The sequence below is a fragment of the Aotus nancymaae genome, unplaced genomic scaffold (assembly GCF_030222135.1).
Source record: "Aotus nancymaae isolate 86718 unplaced genomic scaffold, 86718_ANA_hifiasm-v0.15.2.pri h1tg000006l, whole genome shotgun sequence".
In the NCBI taxonomy this organism is placed as follows: domain Eukaryota; kingdom Metazoa; phylum Chordata; class Mammalia; order Primates; family Aotidae; genus Aotus; species Aotus nancymaae.
In genome coordinates, this window is record NW_026988417.1 from 198885 (window position 1) to 220368 (window position 21484).

At 44.6% G+C, this 21484-nt stretch overlaps 2 long non-coding RNA genes and 1 pseudogene across 2 annotated transcripts in view; 2 read left to right on the forward strand and 1 right to left on the reverse strand.

Moving 5' to 3' along the window:
- Positions 1-7809: 7809 nt before the first annotated feature.
- On the reverse strand, positions 7810-9216 carry LOC135270098 (wee1-like protein kinase; annotated as a pseudogene).
- An 869-nt stretch (positions 9217-10085) lies between these two features.
- Positions 10086-15662, forward strand: LOC135270099 (uncharacterized). Its single transcript, XR_010338324.1, has 2 exons — positions 10086-13681; positions 14330-15662. It is a non-coding gene; the product is annotated as an uncharacterized LOC135270099 (long non-coding RNA).
- A 2138-nt stretch (positions 15663-17800) lies between these two features.
- Positions 17801-21484, forward strand: part of LOC135270102 (uncharacterized) — a 37142-nt gene continuing 33458 nt past the window's right edge. The window contains exon 1 of the long non-coding RNA XR_010338327.1: positions 17801-17965. This is a non-coding gene — a long non-coding RNA (uncharacterized LOC135270102). The remainder of the gene's footprint in view (positions 17966-21484) is intronic.

The following is a 21484-nucleotide window of genomic DNA, read 5'->3' on the forward strand; positions in this document are numbered from 1 at the left end:
GGGCTCTCTCTAAGGCCCACAGGCTGCACTGGCTGAGATGCCCAAACAGCAAAGATGGCGGCCCACCTTGCCTGCTGGGCACTCCATCCCAGGGAGAAATTAGAACTCTGTTGGCCTTTGAACATGGAAATGGGTGGCAGGAAGCCCTGGCTGGGAGGACCCACTCAGCAAGGAAAAATGGATTGGGGTCCCATTTAAAGAAGCAGTCAGGCCATGCCTTGACAAAATAGCCATTCCGTGCTGGGGAACCACCTCTGTCCCATTCAGATTTGACTTTTCAAAGCCACAGGCTGGAATGGCTGAGTCACCCAAACAGCAAAGGTGGCAGCCCGTCTTCCCCTTTCTGGGCACTCCATCTTAGGGAGAAATCAGAACTCTATTCATAAAAGATGAGTGGGGCTGGCTGGAAACCCCTGCTGGGAGGACTCACCCAGCGAGGATAATGGATTTTTTTTTTTTTATTGGCTATATTTTGGTAAAGCAGCTATGCTGTGCTGTGGGGTCCCTTCCTCATTCAGATTGTTTGGATTCTCCAGAGCCCACAGGCTGCAATGCCTGCATCATCCAAACAGCAAAGATGGCGGCCTGCCCCTTCCCCAGGGGTTCTAACCCATCTCAGTCAGTTCTAACCCATCTTCAGCCACTTTAGGTGGCTGGCTGGAATTCCAAGCTAGTGGGTCTTATCACCAAGCTACTGAGGTGCAGTGGAAGTGGTCACCACAGACTGATACTGCTCAGCCCCATGGATTCACTCCCCTTCCTAGAGGTACATACTGACCTCCCATCTTGCCTAAGTTGCAGTCACCTTTGCCGGAAATTCCAGGGCTGAAGTCAGCAAAGCTCCTGGGTCTCTGTGCATCTGAGCAGCTGCTCTACCGAGACTCCACATAGCTCTGTTGGTCAGGCCAAAGGCCCTGGTCAAGTGGACTCACAAGGGGCTCTCCTGATCCAAGAGTTGCAAAGATCTGTAGGAGAAGTGTGGTTTCCTAGGGTTGCAAATTCACTCACCACTTTTCTTGGCTGGGGGTGGGAGTTTTGTTGGCTCTGTGTCACTCCTCCATAGGTCCCCTAAATCTATCCTTACAGTACTACCAAGTTGTTTACTATAACATTTAAGTAAGAACAGACATCAGAAGTATATTTTGTTTTTCGCAAGTTCTCATGTGTGTTTGATTTTTTGCACACCCATATAGAATTTAGAAAGATTTTGTCAATTTATATTACTTTGAAATTTTCATTGAATCTGTAATTTTTTTTTTTTTTTTTTTTTTTTGGGACAGAGTTTGGCTCTCTCCTCACCCAGGCTGGAGTGCAATGGCACGCCCTCGGCTCACTGCAACTTCCACCTCCTGGGTTCAACCAATTCTCTTGCCTCAGCCTCCGGAGTAACTGGGATTACAGGCGCTTGCCACCACGCCCAGATACTGCAAATGCTTTCATTGAGGATTTTGATCTTAACATTTCTTATTAATAACCTTGAATATTAGATGTATCTTTCCTTATACAGTTTTTAAAATTTTCTTTCAGCATTTTAAATAATTTTCACTGTAAAGTATGTGTACTTTCTTTTAAAAATATATTCCTAAACATTTTTTCCAATGTTAATAAATTTTTTTCTTGACTAAATTTTTCATATGTTGATTACTGTTATATAAAAGTATTATTTGGCCAGGCACAGTGGTTCACCCCTGTTATCCCAACACTTTGGGAGGCAGAGGTGAGCAGATCAGAAGGTCAGGAGTTCAAGACCAGCCTGGCCAACATGGTGAAACCCCATCTCTACTAAAAATACAAAAATTAGCCTGGCATGGTGGCGGCCACCTGTAGTCACAGCTACTTGGGAGGCTGAGGCAGGAGAATCTCTTGAACTCGGGAAGTGGAGGTTGCAGTGAGCCAAGATCTTACCACTGCACTCCAGTCTGGGTGACAGAGTGAGTCTCCATCTCAAAAAATATATATATTATTTAACCTTGAATATTAATATTGTATTTTGTGACATTAATAAACTTTTATTAGCTCAAGTAAGTTTTTGGTAAATATAGTTTTTTATACAACATTATGGCAAGAAAATAGCATTCTACTTCTTTTTTTTTTTCTTTTTTTATTGCATTTTAGGTTTTGGGGTACACGTGAAGAACATGCAAGATTGTTGCATAGGTACACACATGGCAGTGTGATTTGCTGCCTTCCTCCCTTCAGCTATATCTGGCATTTCTCCCCGTGTTATCTCCCGAACTCCCCACCCCCCGCTGTCCCTCCCCTGCATGCTACTTATTTTCTAATCCAAAGGTTTTTTTTTTTTTTTTTTTTTTTTTTTGAGATGGAGTTTCGCTCTTGATACCCAGGCTGGAGTGCAATGGCGCGATCTCGGCTCACCGCAACCTCCGCCTCCTGGGTTCAGGCAATTCTCCTGCCTCAGCCTCCTGAGTAGCTGGGATTACAGACACGCGCCACCGTGCCCAGCTAATTTTTTGTATTTTTAGTAGAGACGGGGGTTTCACCATGTTGACCAGGATGGTCTCGATCTCTTGACCTCGTGATCCACCCGCCTCGGCCTCCCAAAGTGCTGGGATTACAGGCGTGAGCCACCGCGCCCGGCCAATCCAAAGGTTTTATATTTTTTTCTAGTATAGATTTCTAGCTAATACTTCCAGTACAGTGTTAAACAGAGTGGAAGAAATGTACATTCTTGTTCCATTTTTTGAACTTACACATAAAGTCTGCAGTTATTCCCCATTAAGTAGACTATTAGCTGTTGATTTTTTATAGATGCTTTCTAGCAGGCCTTAGAAGTTACATTCTAGTAGTTTTCTGAGTGCTTTACCATAAATAGGTGCTGGATTTGTCAAACTTGCATCTATTTAAGTTGTCACTTTTTTCTATCATTTAAGTAACATTTTGTAAGATGTTGATTTTTAAAATATTAGGTCAACACTGCATTCGTGAAAAACTATTACTTGGTCATTGTATGTAATCAGTTTTACATGTTGCTAAATTTAGTTTGCTAACATTTCTTATAATTTCATCAGGAATCCTATATTTATATAAGACTTTGGTCCATAGTCTTCTTTATTTGTGATCCTTTTGTCTGGTTTTGGTATCACAGTACTCTTGGCTAAGAGATAAATAGAAAAATGTTACCTGTTCTATTGCTGAAAGTTTTTTCGAAAATTTGTATTATATTTTTATTAAATGTGGGTGAAATTTACAATTTATACAATAATTTCATTAATATGTTATCTTGTTATACAGCTATTTACTCTATTTTGTTTAATATATAAGTATGTATGTTTTATTTTTGCCTCTTCAAAACTGATTTCTCAGCATTATTTGTTGAACAAATTTCTCCTGTTGGAATTTGTTGGCATCTTTGACAAAATTATTTTTACCTTGGATTAATGTGTTTATTAATATACCTTCAGTTTTATTCTTTTAATCTACATAAATTTATTTCTATGCTAGTACTATATTCTTTAATTACTATAACTTTGTAACTATGACATTACTGTCATAATCTGTGCCTATCAAGACATTTATTTTTTGAGACAAGCTCTCACTCTGTCACCTGGGCTGGAGGGCAGTAGTGTGATCTCAGCTCACTGCAACCTCTGTCTTCTGGGTTCAACTAATCCTCCTGCCTCTTCTTCCTGAGTTGCTGGGACCACAGGCCTGCACCATTATGCCAGGTTGATTTTTGTAATTTTAGTAGAGATAGGGGTCTCGCCATGTACCCCAGGCTGGTCTTGGTCTCGAACTCCTGAGCTCAAGCAAAAGATATTTACCTTTATTTAATAGTATTTTATAAAAATTTATATTCTAGGTGCTTGACACTTGACAAAATATAAAATAAGGCTTTACCACAATCAGTGAATAACACAAATTTTACTCCATCATTAAGACAGAGAAAATGACTTAAATTGTGTTAGTTAATACTTGCGTTTACTGTGGGAGACAAATGAGTTACTGAATACAAAGAAAGTAAAATTATAATTTGACTTTGCAATCTATGAAACATGAAAACCAAGGCTCCTTTCTATATTTGTCAATATTTAAGTCAGACAGAAAACAAATTTTAATAAGAGCACATACAAAATAATATTGTAGTTAAAGAAAGCTATGAACAAAAAATTATATCATCACAGTCACTGTTACTTATTTAGTACATACAATAAAAGAGACATTATTCTAAGCCATTAAACACTTACAGGCTTAACACCTAAAAGTTTAAAGTGAATATATTATATATAGAATAAGAAAACTGGTACCTTTAAAAAGTACATTTTTAATGAAATATAATTATTCTATATATTTGTGGTGTACAATGTCATATTTGGATATGTTTGTGCTGTAAAATGATTAACTCAAGCTAACGAATTCATCACCTCACGTATAATTTTTTGTGGTGAAAACATTTAAAATCTACTCTATAGTAATTTTGAAATATACAATGCATTACTATTATTATTATTTTGAGATGCAGTTTTGCTCTTCTTGCCCAGGCTGGAGTGCAATAGCGCATCTTGGCTCACCACAACCTCCACCCCTTGGATTCCAGTGGTTCTCCTGCATCAGCCTCCTGAGTAGCTGGGAATACAGGCACCCACCACCACGCCTGGCTAATTTTTTGTATTTTTAGTAGAGACGGGGTTTCACCATGTTGGCCAGTCTGGTCCTAAACTCCTGACTTCAGGTGATCTACCTGCCTTGGCCTCCCAAAGTGTTGGGATTACAGGTGTGAGCCACCGCACCTGGCCTACAATGCATTATTATTTATTATAGTCATGATTCTGTACAATCACTAAATCTTATTCCTCTTGTCTTAATGAAACTTGGTACAATTTGACCAACGTTTTCCCTTTCTATATCCACCGCCTCTCCTAGCAGCTCACACTTTCACTCATATTAAGTTATATTAAGGCCATTACAGAAATTAACTGTGTTGGTATACAACAACTAAAACAACATACATAATGGTAAATGGCTGTATTAGAAAGTTTAATTCATCATAAAAATAAATGGGCAGAATTTTGAGCCAGTAAACAAAGGATACCCATTAAATGGAAAGGTTGAAGGACTAAAATATGTCATTGAATTTATGAGAGCAGAAACCCGGCAGGCAGTATTTTCTGAGCATTGTAAATAATGCTAGAAATCATTGACTACAGTGAGTTTTTTTTTTTTTTTTTTGAGACGGAGTTTCGCTCGTTACCCAGGCTGGAGTGCAATGGCGCGATCTCGGCTCACCGCAACCTCCGCCTCCTGGGTTCAGGCAATTCTCCTGCCTCAGCCTCCTGAGTAGCTGGGATTACAGGCACGCACCACCATGCCCAGCTAATTTTTTGTATTAGTAGAGACGGGGTTTCACCATGTTGACCAGGATGGTCTCGATCTCTTGACCTCGTGATCCACCCGCCTCGGCCTCCCAAAGTGCTGGGATTACAGGCTTGAGCCACCGCGCCCGGCCCGACTACAGTGAGTTTAACAAGTAATATCTAGCCACATAAACTTTCTATAAAATTTTTTAAATAAATGTCTGGATTAAATAGAAAATTCAAACTGAGAATTTTGATTCAGGAAAGTGTTAATGAAGCATGGTGATTGAAGCCAAAACCCTGAATTTAGGTAGATGATTCTGCCAGTATTAGCTTAGTCATTTAGGAAGTTAGCATTCTGTATTATTCTCATATTATTATTTTTTATTTTTATTTTTTATAAGACAGGGTTTCACCATGTTGGTCAGGCTGGTCTTGAACTCCCGACCTCAGGTGATCTGCCCACCTTGGCCTCCAAAGTGCTTAGATTACAGGCGTGAGCCATCACGCCCGGCCAGCATTCTGTATTATTCTCTACAGTGGGGTAGTTTACAAAAATGTGTGAAAACAACATCAGTTTTCTAGTATAAAAATTACATTTTACGAATTATTATAACTTCATGGTATATAAGGAAAGAATCTGTTTTAAATAAAGTAAGTTGAAATTTCTCGTGAGGTGCTGGTGTCTGCAAAAAAAAATTAAACATTTTCTTCAGGTATACACCATTGACATCTGTTCTGTTTGTGAAAATACATATTCTAAAGACTTTGAATATGTAATCACTTTAGAAACTACATATTGTAAAGACATATTTGAAAGACAAAATTCTCAGAAAATTACAAGAACTTTTAAAGTGCTGAATAGAGTAGTTAGAAAAATATAAAAACTTTTTAGGTAGAGAAAAAAAGCAAAGAAAGAATTTAGCATGTAATCAAACTAAGAGACAGGCGCTCTTCTTAGATATGGGTGAAGATACAGAGAACAAATTGCTGTGAGTCATCCAACTTCCCATAAAGCAAATGGAGAAAAATCATAAACTAGCTACACACATTGCAAATGTCATATCTCCCATCAGTGAGAAACAAATTACAATTTATGTCACCCACATTTACATGACTTATATTTAAAATGTTTTAAGTCAATACAATGAGGAAAATAGTAAATATATTAATAATGTGAAAGGAACCAGAAACTATAAGGGTGACAAGTCATATCTGGAATATAGTCAAACATAAAGTAAACAACTAAAAATGTAATCAATCTGGCCGGGCGTGGTGGCTCACACCTGTAATCCCAGCACTTTGGGAGGCTGAGGCAGGTGGATCATGAGGTCACGAGTTCAAGACCAGCCTGGCCAAAAGCCCGTCTCTACTAAAAATACAAAAATTAGCTAGGTGTGGGGGTATGCACCTGTAATCCCAGCTACTTGGGAGGCTGAGGCTGAGGCAGAGAATTGCTTAAATCTGGGAGGCAGAGGGTTGTAGTAAGCAGAGATCACACCACTGCACTTCAGCGTGGGTGACAAAGCGAGACTCTGTCTCAAAAAAAAAAAAATTGTAATCAATCTATTTAATTTACAACATGTAAGTGAAACATTAAATTAGTCTGAGCTGATGAAAAGATTAGTGAACTAGAATACTGAGCAGAATTAGCATAAAAGCAGAAAAGAAGTTATATAACTACAAATATACATGTATGGAAAGTAGAATGAGAGGAAATGTCCATTTTTCAAATACGTTTCAGAATATGTTTTCAAAATTAAAGTCAACATTCAGAGTTCGTGTCTTATAAGTTTCTAAAATGGAAAACCAGACATAAGTGGGATTTCGAAGCTTAAAGGTAAAGGTAGAACAAGTCCCCCTCAGGTCCAGACCCAGTGCCTGAGCCCACAGGTTCAGCATGGCAAGAGGCAGCACAGTTCAGTGGACAGGTGCACCCACCCACCCACCTCTCCTGACCCTTCTGCCTTCCCTGTGGGCTAAGCAGTCCTGCAGGGGATGCATGAATCTGAATGAGAGAGTACGCAGGAAAGAGAGAAGGGAAGGTTACCAGGTCTGGGCCTCAGCCAAGGATTTGACATCACTTTATTTGCCTACTATAGGGATGAACCAGGTAGACAGGTGGCCATATTATTACACTGTATTAATACAGATACACCTTACAGCCCTGGGAAGTAGCATACAATTCTGCAGCCAAGAGATGTTAGAATGCTGCTAGAGGATCCCAGGAGGTCACAGGCTGGCATGTCAGAGTCCTGAATTTTAGACTTTTCAAGGACATGTGCCCATCTGGGGTTCAGGCAGAATAGACTATACTGATGGTGACTGTGCATGCCACCATTCTAAACTCTTACACTACTAACTCACTTAAGGGACTCCATGAGGCAGGTACTGCTATCTTCACTTTACAGAGGACACTGAGCACAGATGTTGTAACTTGTCCCTGATCACACAGCTGGAAATAGCAGAGCAGCTGGGATGTGAACCCAGAGGCTGTGTACTTAGCCACACTGCAGTCCTGCATAACTGCAGAACAAGCTTCTGTGTGTGAGCTCTGCTGGCAAGTTTAAAGCAAAGACAAAACTAAATAGCAAATTCACAAGGCAGTGCTTACACAGAATTATCATCTCGTCTCATGCAATGCCTACAAAGTGCTCTCAATTGAATATACAAGTATGATTCATATTAAAAAAATATATATAAATTTGACACACAGAAACATTGAAGGCTGAGTAGTAATGAGTGGTTTTAGCATTTCCCTTATTGAGAGGAGAATATGTTTGTCACGAAGACCGTGAATACTCTTCCCCAGGTCACTACAGAAAAAGATTCCTTCATTACAGTGCAGCAGCACACTGAGAGCAGCACAGCACCACAGCGGGTGATTTTGGAAAGGCTGCCGTAACATCCAGTGACTGGCATTTTATAGAAGACAGATTGGTAAGACTACACAAAACCTGAAGAAGCTATGGTCAAAATACAGCTTTCAAATGTAATTCACAAATAAAAGTCCTAATCAGTAGAACTAGCGACACAGATAGCGTAATTGCAAATTGGATTCTAGTAGTGATTTCAACCTAGCTTGCTTTTGCCACAGTGTTTTTTTTGGGGGGGTGGGTTCAGTGGAAAACGAGTAGTTTTGCAAACTGGAAGGCTGACACGGCACTTCATTTTGTTTTCAATATGTCAGGATGTTGTGTTCCTCTGGGTGGTGGGCCTGGTGGCGTCTGGTCAGTGAAGAGTGCTCCTTCCTCAGCAGCAGCCTTTGCTATCTGTGCTTTCATGAGTTCTTTAGGTAAAAGTGTATTTTTAGACTTTTCAACATTCAATTCTATACATAACTGTTCTCTACTCTTTCCAGAAGCAGGCAGCAACACTGAATCTTTACCAGGGCGATTGCTGAAGGTCTTCTCTCTGGATCTGGATGCATCATAACTTTGAGCAACTCTACATTCTTGGGAAAGCCCTTGTGGTGTCTGAGGTAATCTGCCCTGTCTGATTCCATGCCATTAGTCTCTATTCCTGAGGAGAGATTCAGCAGCAGCAGCACATACCACCGTGGGGACAAGTGCAGACATCTGCTTTTAGTAGATGGTCTAATTCTTCTGTCAAATTTCATTTGCAAAGAAAGGACTAACATCCTGTTCGATCTGTGGCCTAGAGATCCTTGTTGTATGTCCAGGATCACCTGTTTTAAGCATAACTTTGATGCCCAGTTCTATGCTTTGGCGTGTTCCCACCCAAATCTCATCTTGACTTATAACACATAATTCCCACACATTGTGAGAGGGACTCTGTGGGAGATCATGGGGGCAGTTTCCCCAATATTGTTCTCCTGGTAGTGAATAAGTCTCATGAGATCTGATGGTTTTATAAGGGGAAACTGCTTGGTTCTCTCAGTCCATCTTGTCTGCCACCATGTAAGATGTGCCTCTCACCTTCCCACATGACTGAGAGGCCTTCCCAGCCACGTGGAATGTGAGTCCGTTAAACCTCTTTTTCTTTTAAATCACCCAGTCTCAGGCATGTCTTTATCAGGAGCATGAAAATGGACCAATATTACCCAGTCCTTTTCATCTCCTTCTTTAGAGGCTGCCTTGGGGATTGAGGTTGGAGACATGGAAATGTTACCAGGTTTCTTATCCATGTGAATCAAAGACGTGGAATGACTATACGTCAAGCCCGGCCAACTTGCAGAAGGAGCTCCTTCACGAGCACTGCTTGTTTGAAGTGACTCGTGACTCTGTAACTTTTACTCGTAGCATCCACTGACCCTCCACCATCGCGATATCCGTTCTGTGTAAGCATATGAGCATCTATCTGCCCGAGCAGACAAGTGTGAGACTACTGAATGCTGTCCAAGCACTGCGTGAGCACAGCTTGCCGCCAAGCGTTCTGCTCATCAGCAGCCGGCCAGTGACTTTTCTGATCGCTTAATGCACCTGTCCGGCCTCTCCGCAGGCGGCCCCTGGGACCTGCAGGGGCGCTGTTGTCGGGGCAGCCCTGGCACTGTCCCCAGCCCCGCTCCCCACCGTGCAGCGCCACGAGGTCGGACTCCCGGGCGCGTCCTGGGCTCTGGCCCACCCGAGACGCAGCCGCCCGCGCCCGGAGCCCAGGGCCCTGACCCGGCTCCACCCCGCGGGGCTCCGCGGCTCAGGGGGTCGCCCGGGGGCGCGGGCCCGGCTTTGCCCTGGACGCCCACGGTGTCCGCCCCCGCCCTGGTTTGGCTGTGTGACTGTGATTCTGTGTATGTGACTCCGTGTGTCACTGTATTTGTGTCTGACTCGGTGTGTGTCACTGTATATCACTATGTCTGTGTTACTCTGACTCCGTGTGTGTGACTCCGTGTGTGTCACTGCCTATCACTGTGTGTGTTACTCTGTGTGTGACTGTGTGATTGTGACTGTCACCTTGTGTGTGACTGTATGACTGTGACTGTGTGATTCTGTGTGTGACTCCATGTGTGTGTCTCTGACTGTGAGATTCTGTGTGTGTGTGACTCCGTGTGTGTCACTGCATATCACTGTTACTCTGTGTGACTGTGTGATTCTGTGACTGTCACCTTGCGTGTGACTGTATGACTATGTGTGTGTGACTGTGTGTGACTATGTGTGTTTGTGTGTGACACTGTGTGTGTGAGGTCCTGGGGGGATTGAGGGGCCTGGGGTGCCGGTCTCTGCCCACTGTGAACAGTAGATTGGTGGTGTCCACGGAGCAGGCAGCAAATGCACAGGAAGGGACCGTCGTCTTTGGCCTCAGCTTCGTGTCTGTAACACGGGAGTGAGGGAGCCTTGGCTCAGGAGTCAGCGAGGCCGGTGGGGCGATGTGGCTGAGAGTGACTGTGTGACTGTGTCTGTGACTATGTGTGTGACTGTGTAACTGTATGTGACTGTGTGTGTGACTGTGTGTGACTGAATGTGTGTGTTTTTGACTGTATATGTGAGTGTGTGTATGGTTGTGACTGTGTGACTGTCTCTGTGTGGATGTGTGTGTGTGTTCATGTGAGTGTGTGTGACTTTGCATGAGTGTGTGTGTGAATGCGACTGTGTGGGTGGGTGTGGGTGACTGTGTCTGTGTCAGACTGTGTGTGTGAGACTGTGTGAGTGTGACTTTGTGTGTGTGTGAGTGTGTGTAAGAATCCTTCCGTGGGAGGGCATCAGAGGTGTCTTAGTAGAGAGGCAGTGGACAGCAGCATCCATGCAGAAGGGGCAGCTTGTGGACAGAGTCACAGGCTGGTTAAATTGTGACATACTCCTGAGAGTGCCTGACGAATTCAAGGAGAGCCTGTTCCCACATCAGCTGGGGTCTGGGTTTTGTGTTCGCCTTTCCCCACTGCTCCAATGAGGCAGGACAGTGGGGCCAGATTGCACTCAGCCATGGCCAAGGGCTCCCCTACAAGCTGGGGAGGACTAACTCCCATCCCAGCACAGGGACACAGGTGAGAGCAGCCTGTCCTGTGGGATCTGACCTCAGAGAGGGGAAGCCACTGCGTCAGAGTCACGGAGCAGGTCAGTGTCAGGCCCAGGTCCTGGATTCTCAAGCTCTTTTTCTCTGAAGAAATATTCCACCCCAGATCATGAGAGTTACCTGAGTGCTGACTCCCTGGCAGGTGAGGTCGTTTTACCCGTTCTCTCTTTTCATCTTCATCATGTGTGTGGTTTGTGTAAACGTCCCCATCATGTAATAGGAAACTTAGGTTCAGGGAGGAGCAAAGGCCTGTGCAAGGCTGCAGAGCTCAGAAGTGGCTGAGCAGAAACAAGGAGCAGACAGACTTTCCCTTGACTTTGCTCTGGTCCATCTGGAGGTGGGGCAATTTGTTGGGGTACCAGAGGCCATCAGCAGCCCTCTTGGTGGCCATGTGGGCTCAGGGGAGGTGAGCATGAAAAGCTGGAGGCCATGACACTTTCACCCTCACTCATTTCTAAAGGGGCAGGCATCTGTGCATGGCACAGTTCCCGGGTTTGCCAAAATGACCCTCCCCTCCCTGCCTGTGGTCCCTGAGGTGAGTCACAGGTGCGTGAGTGTGGGGTCAGGCGTGGGCAGGGTGATGTTGACAGCACACTCTTCAGGCCCTGCTTCAACCCATGCCCCTTGGTCTAGACTGAAAACTGGGTTTTTCAGGCAAAGCCCAGATATATTGTATCAAAATCTGGATTTCAAATAATATTTTCAGGTGATTTACGTGCACATTGATAATTGTTAACTGGTGGTAATTCTATAATTGAAAGGGAAAAGGTTATATAGATATATCGACTTGTCAAAGAGGTCCAGCAAAGACTGTATATTTCAATGCATATACATCTTAGCTTACAAAACATAACTAAAAACAATAATAAAGGGGGATAGGGAAGAAGTTGAAGTAGAAATTAAACAGAATTGGGACATAATTGTATGTTGAGGCTGAGCATCAACTTATACAATTTTGGTTATTGTGTATAAGTTTAAAATATTCTCTAATAAAACACTTGTATAAAAAGAAAAACTATAACATTAGCTCTCCCGATTGTGGTTAGTTTGGGGAGGAAGAAAAGAGGAAGCAGTTTGTGGGCAAAAGCAGGGGTAGTTCTATAGTTACACAAACGTATTAGCGTTGTTATAACTTACTGAGCATTACGTTAATATTTTATTGTGCATATATTTCTGTATACATCAATACAATTTTATTTATTATTTAATCCTAACTTAATATTTCAGAATAATAGCAATGCTTGGTATTGTTTTGTTAGAAAGTGGGGCATTTACCCTCAGGCATCATGAGATGGATAGTAATATTCCAAGGTATTTATTTATGTCCTGACCCTTGGGAATCCCCCTCAGTCTTTCATTTTTTACCTTAGTTGAGTGAGTAGCGTGCTTTTAGTTTTGGGGAATATAATTTCTTACAGCGAAGTCCTTCCTCCACAGTAACATTCACCACAGTCAGGCCACCTAGCAGGGGGGCTGCACATAGTGTGCACTCGGTGTGTGTGGAACTGCTTCTAATCAGGAAGAAAACATGTAGCAGAGGTCAGTTTTGCAAAGGATAGAATGTAGATAATACAGGTAGGACTGAAAGGCCACAACTCAGCAGCAAACCCTTTTTACATTAATTTGAGAAATATTTTCAACTGGTTCTCTGAAAGATGTTGGTTTACAGCAGACATTTGGGAGTATGGTTGCATATTGTAATCACCTGGAGAGCTTTAAATCACACTGTTGCCTGGGTCTCACTCTAGAGATTCTGGCTTAATTATTTCCTTGCAACTTGGTTTGGGAACTTCAAACACCGCCACCAACGTGCACAGCAGGCTGTTCTAATATGCAGGCAAGGGTGAGAAGCATTGACTCATGGCGGGGAATGTACCGCTTGCATGTGATTTCTGCGTGTGCTCTAGGGATTTGTCCTATAGCTGCTCCTGAATGTGGGGTCTTAGAAAACATCTTCGCCCTTCGAAGCATACTCTGCTGGTGGCTAAATTGCAGCAGGAAAATATATCAGCAGCCCTATTGCTATGTCGCTTGCCTTCAGAGCAAAAGTTGTTTCAGGAACAGTAATTTGATTTTGTCTACAGTAAAAATCACAAGTAGTCTACAAATACAGAAAAATGCAAAGAGTTTGCAGATATCTTGAGTACATTATAGATGTGTTCAAATTTCTCCTATAACAATTTAAAAATGTAATGTTGGGCATTAATTTCCTAAACTCAGTGCTCAGCCATTTCCTCAAATTGTTTTCAGATTTTCCAAGAGACTTCAGCAGCATTCCCTGCAGTGAATTATTTCCAATGGTGAAGAGTAATGGATGGATGGGATGCGATTCTCAACAAAAAACCTTGCTTCTATTTCAGAAGTGTCCATCTTCACTTTGAAGGACCAGGAAACCTGGCTAAGTAATGTGGTCTATGGAGGTGCATGGGCTTCAGATTAGGCAGCATTGATCCTGAGTCTAAGCAAGCTGCTTGGTAGCTGTGGGATAGTTATATAAGCCTTATCTGCAAGAAAAGTCATGATAAAATTGATTGCAAAACAGCAATTTAAAAATATTTCTTATCGTATTCATGTCCCTAGAAATGGCTTTTATAGTTGTTCCCATCAAGAGACAGCTTCTGTTTCCTAAACTTGACTCTTTCTTGCCTTATTTACACAGGCCAAAGCTGTGCATATCACAGTGTGCCAGTTTGGGGCCCAGGCTCAAAAGGTCTTTTTTTTTTTTTTTTTTTGGAGACAGAGTTTCGCTCTTGTTACCCAGGCTGGAGTGCAATGGCGCGATCTCGGCTCACCGCAACCTCCTCCTCCTGGGTTCAGGCAATTCTCCTGCCTCAGCCTCCTGAGTAGCTGGGATTACAGGCACGCGCCACCGTGCCCAGCTAATTTTTTGTATTTTTAGTAGAGACAGGGTTTCACCGTGTTGACCAGGATGGTCTCGATCTCTTGACCTCGTGATCCTCCTGCCTCAGCCTCCCAAAGTGCTGGGATTACAGGCGTCAGCCACCACACCCGGCTCAAAAGGTCTTAAATACTTCTGTTATCTTTTTCAGAATTCTTCCATCTCTATGAGAACAAGCCTATTTCAGCTTTCTGGAGGATAAAGTAGCATGCTGAGAAAAGCCAAAGGGTGCCAGTTTACACACAGCTCACCTGCAGAAGCAGAGCCACCTAATTCACCAGGAGCTGACCACTCACACCTGAAGGAGCCAAAGTGAACCCAGAATGGCCCAACTGAGCCCAGCCTAAATTTCTAACCAGCTCAATCCTGAGCTAGTATGTTTTCCGATTGTTATGCAGTTACAGCTTAGTAATATATAAACCCATTAAAGACAGGTTTCCAGGATTCCAGGACAGATTGATTACAAATAACCTGCAAATGCTTGACACCCTATAAGTATCGATTTTGTTTTTCCTTTGTTTAAAGTTAAATTTGTTGTAAGATGATATTGACTTATACAGAAGTGAAGCAGGAGAATTGGGTCTGGAGGCAGGGAGCTTAAGGCCAATTTGTGCTGACTTCCTAAGAGAAAAAGCACAAAGGTCTGGGAGCAGGGAAGCTAAGGCCAATTAATATGAACTTTCCACATCTAAACCAAAAGGTAAAACCTCATCTACACCCAAGTAGCAAAGGATCGAAGGCTACTGTCACTACAACCCTCCCCCTTGCACCAGTTCTCTGATAGAAAAGGAGAGTGCCGCCGGGTGCGGTGGCTCACGCGTGTAATCCTAGCACTTTGGGAGGCCGAAGTGGGTGGATCACCTGAGGTCAGGAGTTCAAGACCAGCCTGGCCATCAGGGTGAAACCCCATCCTTAAAAAAAAAGAAGGCCGGGCGCGGTGGCTCAAGCCTGTAATCCCAGCACTTTGGGAGGCCGAGGCAGGTGGATCACGAGGTCAAGAGATCGAGACCATCCTGGTCAACATGGTGAAACCCCGTCTCTACTAAAATACAAAAAATTAGCTGGGCATGGTGGCACGTGCCTGTAATCCCAGCTACTCGGGAGGCTGAGGCAGGAGAATTACCTGAACCCAGGAGGCGGAGGTTGCGGTGAGCCGAGATCGCGCCATTGCACTCCAGCCTGGGTAACAAGAGCGAAACTCCGTCTCAAAAAAAAAAAGAAAAAAGAAGAGGAGAGTGCCTTGGAATGGCCATGGGCTAAGCGCAGGCCATGGCTTCATCTGCATGGAGTACCAATTCACCTCAGCCTTCAATTAGCCATGGTCCAAATCTTTCATTCAGACAATGGGTAGCTGATAGGGCTCTCAAAAGGAGTACTTAAAACCCAGGAAACTTTGTAACCGGATCCTTGAGCTGCTTGCTGGGGCCCACACCCACCCTGTGGAGTGCTTTCTCACTTTAATAAACCCCTGTTTTTGCTGCTTCCTTCCTGTGTTTCATTCTTTGTTCAAAATGTCAAGGATCTGGATAATTCATATTCACGGCCTTCCTTCTGGGAACAGAAGTGCAGGTAGATGTGGATGCAGGTGACTGGTGCTTGAACTCACACAGTGCCCCACACCACCAGAGAAAAACATAGTTACAGCCTGAGAATTAGGTCCAAAGGCAAACAGCAAAACAAGAAGTTTGCCTTTAATCTATTGCCTCTACATCTAAACTCTGGAGGGCAAGGCTGTGAAGAGATCTGAAAACATGGTGCTCTCTCCTCCTGGGGTCCCATCATTCTTTGTTTACTGTCTGATATTTAAAAGGAAGAGGAACCCCTGAGAGAGGAGGCAGTCAGAGGCTGGTTAGGAAGATAGGGAGGGAGGGTCTTGGGAGAGGAAAAACACGCAGGACTGCACCTGCACCACCCATGTAGCTAATAGGAAGAAATGTGATTGAGAACTTCCTCTTATGCCAGGATGTTGCTCAGAAGGGACTGTCCCAACTTAGGCCCAGGTGTAATAAATCAACCTAAATGTCATTAACTTGACCAAGCTCCTTGTAATGCTAACATGACATAAGTATTTTGGTTTTGGCTTTACCCTTTCCGCCTGCCCTGGGTTTCCCCTGGGCACTCACGGATAATAACCAAGATGGAGACACTGTGGTCAACCTCAGGCATGCTCAGATGCAACACCCTTATGGGGGAACTTTACCCCTCCCATTTGGGCAGAACCCACAGAAGACTTCCTTGTTTTTGCCACATAAAAGACCTAGAACTCAGCTCCATTTCTGGCAACCTGCTCTCACGTCCCCTCCTGCTGAGAGCTTTCCTTTTGCTTAATAAATCCTACTCTGCTTTACTCTCTGGGATCTGTGTGCCTTATTCTTCTGGTCAGGGAATGAAAGCCCGGACCTGGCTGAACTGAGGGGTCCACCACACCAGCACCAAACAGCAACTGGGAGACAGTGGTCTTCATGTGGACACTCTCAGCTTGCAGCCCCTGATCTCTCTAGGGTCACTGTCCCAACCACCCTTAAGCCTGAGGAGAAAAGTTGGTAGACAGGCTGTTTCCTCTCTTCCAGCACAAATAAGGTGTTCAGGCCCTCACTTCCCTGAGGTCAGAGCCCTCCAGGCTGCACTCAATGTGGCAGCCACCTGCCATATGCAGCTACTGGGTACCTAGAATATGGTTGTTTTGAAGTAAAATGTGTTGCAAAAGTAAATTATACAGTGAGATTAGAATTAAATCAGAAATATACTTTATTTCTAATTAAATATTGATCACATTAAAACAATAGTTTTTGGATAAAATAGGTTAACATTATAATTTCACTTGTTTATTTTTATTAGTTTTGATGTGGCTAATAAAAAATTGAAAATTCACAAATAGCTAACATTTTTTTTTTGAGAGGGAGTCTCGCTCTGTTGCCAGGCTAGAGTGCAGTGGTGCGATCTCTGCTCACTGCAACCTCCACCTCCCAGGCTCAAGCGATTCCCCTGCCTCAGTCTCCTGAGTAGCTGGAACTACAAGTGAGTGCCACCTCGCCCAGCTAATTTTTTTTTGGTATTTTTAGTAGAGACGGGGTTTTACCATGTTGGACAGGATGGTCTTGATCTCCTGACCTCGTGATCCACCCGCCTTCGCCTCCCAAAGTGCTGAGATTACAGGCGTGAGCCACCGCGCCTGGCCCTGACATTTTATTTTTTAGAGGATTGCTTCCCTCTTCAAATCTCAGGTGTCCTACTCAAAAGACCAGAGGCCAGAAAGGTTATGAAATGTAAAATATTAAAATAGTTGCCATTATATTGTTTCCATTTGTGAACAAGAGTGTGTCGGTGTGTGCGCACGCGCGTGCGTTCACAATTTATAAATGCGTGTAACCTCACACACCAGAGGGTTAAAAATGAACCCCCAACAGAGCCAGGCTTAGCACAGAAAGCCCTGCCTGAAACTGCCTGCAGGAACGAGTCTGTCACTCTTGCCTCATTCAGTGCACTGTATGGTCGCAATTTCTGTCACTCAAAGCCTGAGGGCGTGGAGCTTGGAGCCACACCCAATCAGAGCGCTGGGCTGAGAACTGCCCAATCAGACGCATAGCCGGAGGAGAGTGGGCGGGATCCGGAATCTGGCGCGGCTTTTGTTCCAGCCCGAGCTCGGTTAGGGCCTCACCGCCCTGTTTCCACCCCCTCAGGGAGGCCCGGGTGATTCCGCCACAGCCTCGGCCTCCGTCGCTCTGTGTCCTGCGGGTATCGGATGATTCGTAGCTGAGACTCCGCGACACCCCGAAGCCCAGAAATGGTGAGTGTGCAGGGCGGGGCGTCCCGACGCGGGGGAGGCCTCATCGGAACCGGCGGGAAATGGCGGCGGCGGGACCGCGTCTGCGAGCCGAGTCCCCGCTGCCGCCGCTCAGCCGTCGGTCCTCAGTCCCCTCCGGCGAGGGACCCGGGCTCCCGTCGGTCCCGCACGGCGGCTCTGGCCCAGCCCGCGGCCCCGCAGCTTCCCCGGGCCGTGAGGTGAGGAGCAGCTGAGCGGGAAGACGCCGTCCCGACTTGACCCTGTTCGGAGTCAGATGGAGGCTCCCCGGAAACGTGGCGTTCCTGTGAGCAAACGGGGACTCGTGAACGGGGCGGCCCCGGCCGTGGCTCGCGGTTCGGGGGCTGCCGGCGGGTCTTGAAGGAAAGGCTTTTGTGAGGCGCGTGGGGAAGCGAAGCGCCCGCCCCGCCGGTCCCGCCGGTCCCGCCGCCCTGCGCGTCTCCTCCGCGCGGCTGCTCCTGAGGGGCGTCTTCGAACACACCGGCGTGGGCGCGCCCGGCGCTTGGCTGAGCTCCGAGTAGTTCTGCCGCAGGACTGATCCCGAGGAGGGCGTGGGCGCCCTTGGTCTGTAGCGGGCGTTCAGACATGGAGACGCGTGTCCAGAGGCGGGGAGCGGCGTCTGCGGGGGCGGCTGCGGGAAGAGCGCTGAGCTCGTGGGGTCGGCGCCGACTCGGTGGTGTCGTTAGTGAGTTGCTGGACGTCCCGTTGGGGTGGAGCATTGACTGGTGTTGAGCACGTTTTCTGTCAGAAGACAGACGTGGCTGAGTCTGGGCTGGAGGGAGATGCCGGGTGTCCGCGGGAGACCCGGCCGGGTTCTGCACATGCGCTGTCCTGTTCTTCCAGGTCTCCTCCAGGGTAGAGAGGGATCTGGAAACCTAGAGGAAAGGAGTTCTGAGAATCCTCCCTTCCCTGCACCCTGCTGCCAGCCCCCACCCAATGCTAACCCACTCCTGAGCGCGCCCGCTGGGAATTTGCACGGCCACATCCCTCCCAGGAGAGGGTTCTATTATCAGGAATTGTGCCCATTGCCAGCTTTGCTCCTACAGTTTTCTCCTGAGAACACACACAATGGCCAGAAGACCTGTAACTGGGACTACGGGTGCATGCCACCACTCCCTGCTAATTTTTTTTTGTATTTTTAGCAGAGACCAGGTTTCACCGTGTAAGGATGGTCTCGATCTCCTGACCTTGTGATCTGCCCGCCTCGGCCTTTCAAAGTGCTGGGATTACAGGTGTGAGTCACCTGTAATCCCAGCACTTTGAAAGAGCCTAAAAAAATTCCCGTTTTTTAAATTAAATTCATCACATGATTCTACCACGAGGCCAGGGTCAAGCATGAGGGCTTCCAGATACTTTAATGAGAAATGAGTTCACCTTTGTTCCAATAGGTCACACAGAGCCTGCTCTGCTTGGTTTTGAGTGGGGCCAGGTCAGTGTAGCCCATATTTCCACTGTAGCAAGAGAAATTACTGGCATGCCCTTCTTTTTCCTCAGTTATATAATTCTTTAGAGAACATTACTGTGTTGAAAGTTTTTTTATCAGATAATTCCAGTCAGTCCCATAAGTCAGAACTAGCTCTCTTAACTCATTTCTCCTGTAGTCACATTAAGAACTCTGTCAGTTGATAAATACGTGTTTTCAGGAGCTCTTAACATTCAAGAATGTGGCCATAGAATTCTCTCCAGAAGAGTGGAAATGTCTGGATCTTGCTCAGCAGAATTTATATAGAAATGTGATGTTGGAGAACTACAGAAACTTGGTCACCCTGTGTGAGGATAACTTTAATATGTAATTCCTAATACTCCCTAAGAGTTTTATTTTTTTCCTTTGTAGAATGTCTTTTGGGAGCTTCTGCTTTGCTTGGATTAATTTCAGTTTCTTTCTTCATGAAGAAATTGGGAGTTTGCTGATGTGAAAAAGAAAATCTTTTAAAATGTTTCATCTTTACCTAAACCTTCTCTTTTCTTGAAGTAATTTGTGTCCTTCACTCTAGATTAGTTGGTAATTCTAGAAATTCAGTGTTATAAGATATTGTTTTCCACATCTTAAAATCCAGTTTGCACCACTTATTTTTGATTCAGTAGTATTGGGTAGTGGAACTCAACCCACAGATTTAAAATATTTAAATATTCTAAATATTCTGTCAGGAATCTTTAAATAAAAGCAATTATTTTAATTAATTTTTAAAAATCTTCCATAATTTCTCTTTTCTGTGTAGCATAGTACTAGGTTGGTAATTGGAGAATCCTCAGCAATAGTCATGTTAATTTTTTTTTTTTAATATTTTTATTTATTTTTTATTTATTTATTTATTTTTTGAGACGGAGTTTCGCTCTTGTTACCCAGGCTGGAGTGCAATGGCGCGATCTCAGCTCACCGCAAACTCCACCTCCTGGGTTCAGGCAATTCTCCTGCCTCAGCCTCCTGAGTAGCTGGGATTACAGGCATGCGCCACCATGCCCAGCTAATTTTTTGTATTTTTAGTAGAGACGGGGTTTCACCATGTTGACTAGGATGGTCTCGATCTCTTGACCTCGTGATCCACCCACCTCGGCCTCCCAAAGTGCTGGGATTACAGGCTTGAGCCACCGCGCCCGGCCTTTTTTTTTTAAAATAAAACAGGTGTTGCTCTCTCTAACTCAGACCTGGTCACCTGTTTGGAGCAAAGAAAAGAGCCCTTCAATGGAAGACACATGAGACAGTAACTGAAAGCCCAGGTAGGTGAGAGTAAATGGAGATGACACAGGCAAGGGGACCAGAGGTGAAGAAGGAAGCCAGGCCTTAGAATGTATTTGGAAAGCCCTTCTCCAGTGAAAATAATTTCTGAAAAGGCTGCATTTTTTCTCATGTTCACAAATAGGGGCATCTTCAGTCCATGCTGTTTGTTAAATATTCTAAGAATTCTCTTTTTTTCTTTAGTGATCTCCCTTCAAGTTTACAGGGAGAGCTAGTGTCCACTGTATCACTTAAAAGGAGCTGCATGATCTGACTGCTGTTTCATTGCTTTTGGAGGCATAGGAATATTTGTGTTATTGAGGAGCTCTATGTTAATGTATTTTTTTTCAAATATTGTTTTTGCATCATGTCTAAAATATGGAAGGCAAGTAATGGACATGTTGGGATTTCGTTCAGAAATCCCAGGAACACCAGGGACAGATGTTGCTTTTTTTCTGCTTAGTGATTTTTTTTTTTTTTTTGAGACTGAGTCTTGCTCTGTCTCCAGACTGGAGTGCAGTGGCACGGTCTTGGCTCACTGCAACCTCCGCCTCCGGGGTTCAAGTGATTCTTCTGCCTCAGCCTCCTGAGTAGCTGGGACTATAGACGCCCGCCACACCTAGCTTATTTTTGTATTTTTAGTAGAGATGGGGTTTCAGCATGTTGACCAGGATGGTCTTGATTTGTTGACATTGTGATCCACCCGCCTCTGCCTCCCAAAGTGCTAGGATTACAGGCATGAGCCACTGCACCTGGCCCCGCTTAGTGATTTTTAATTCTATGGCAAA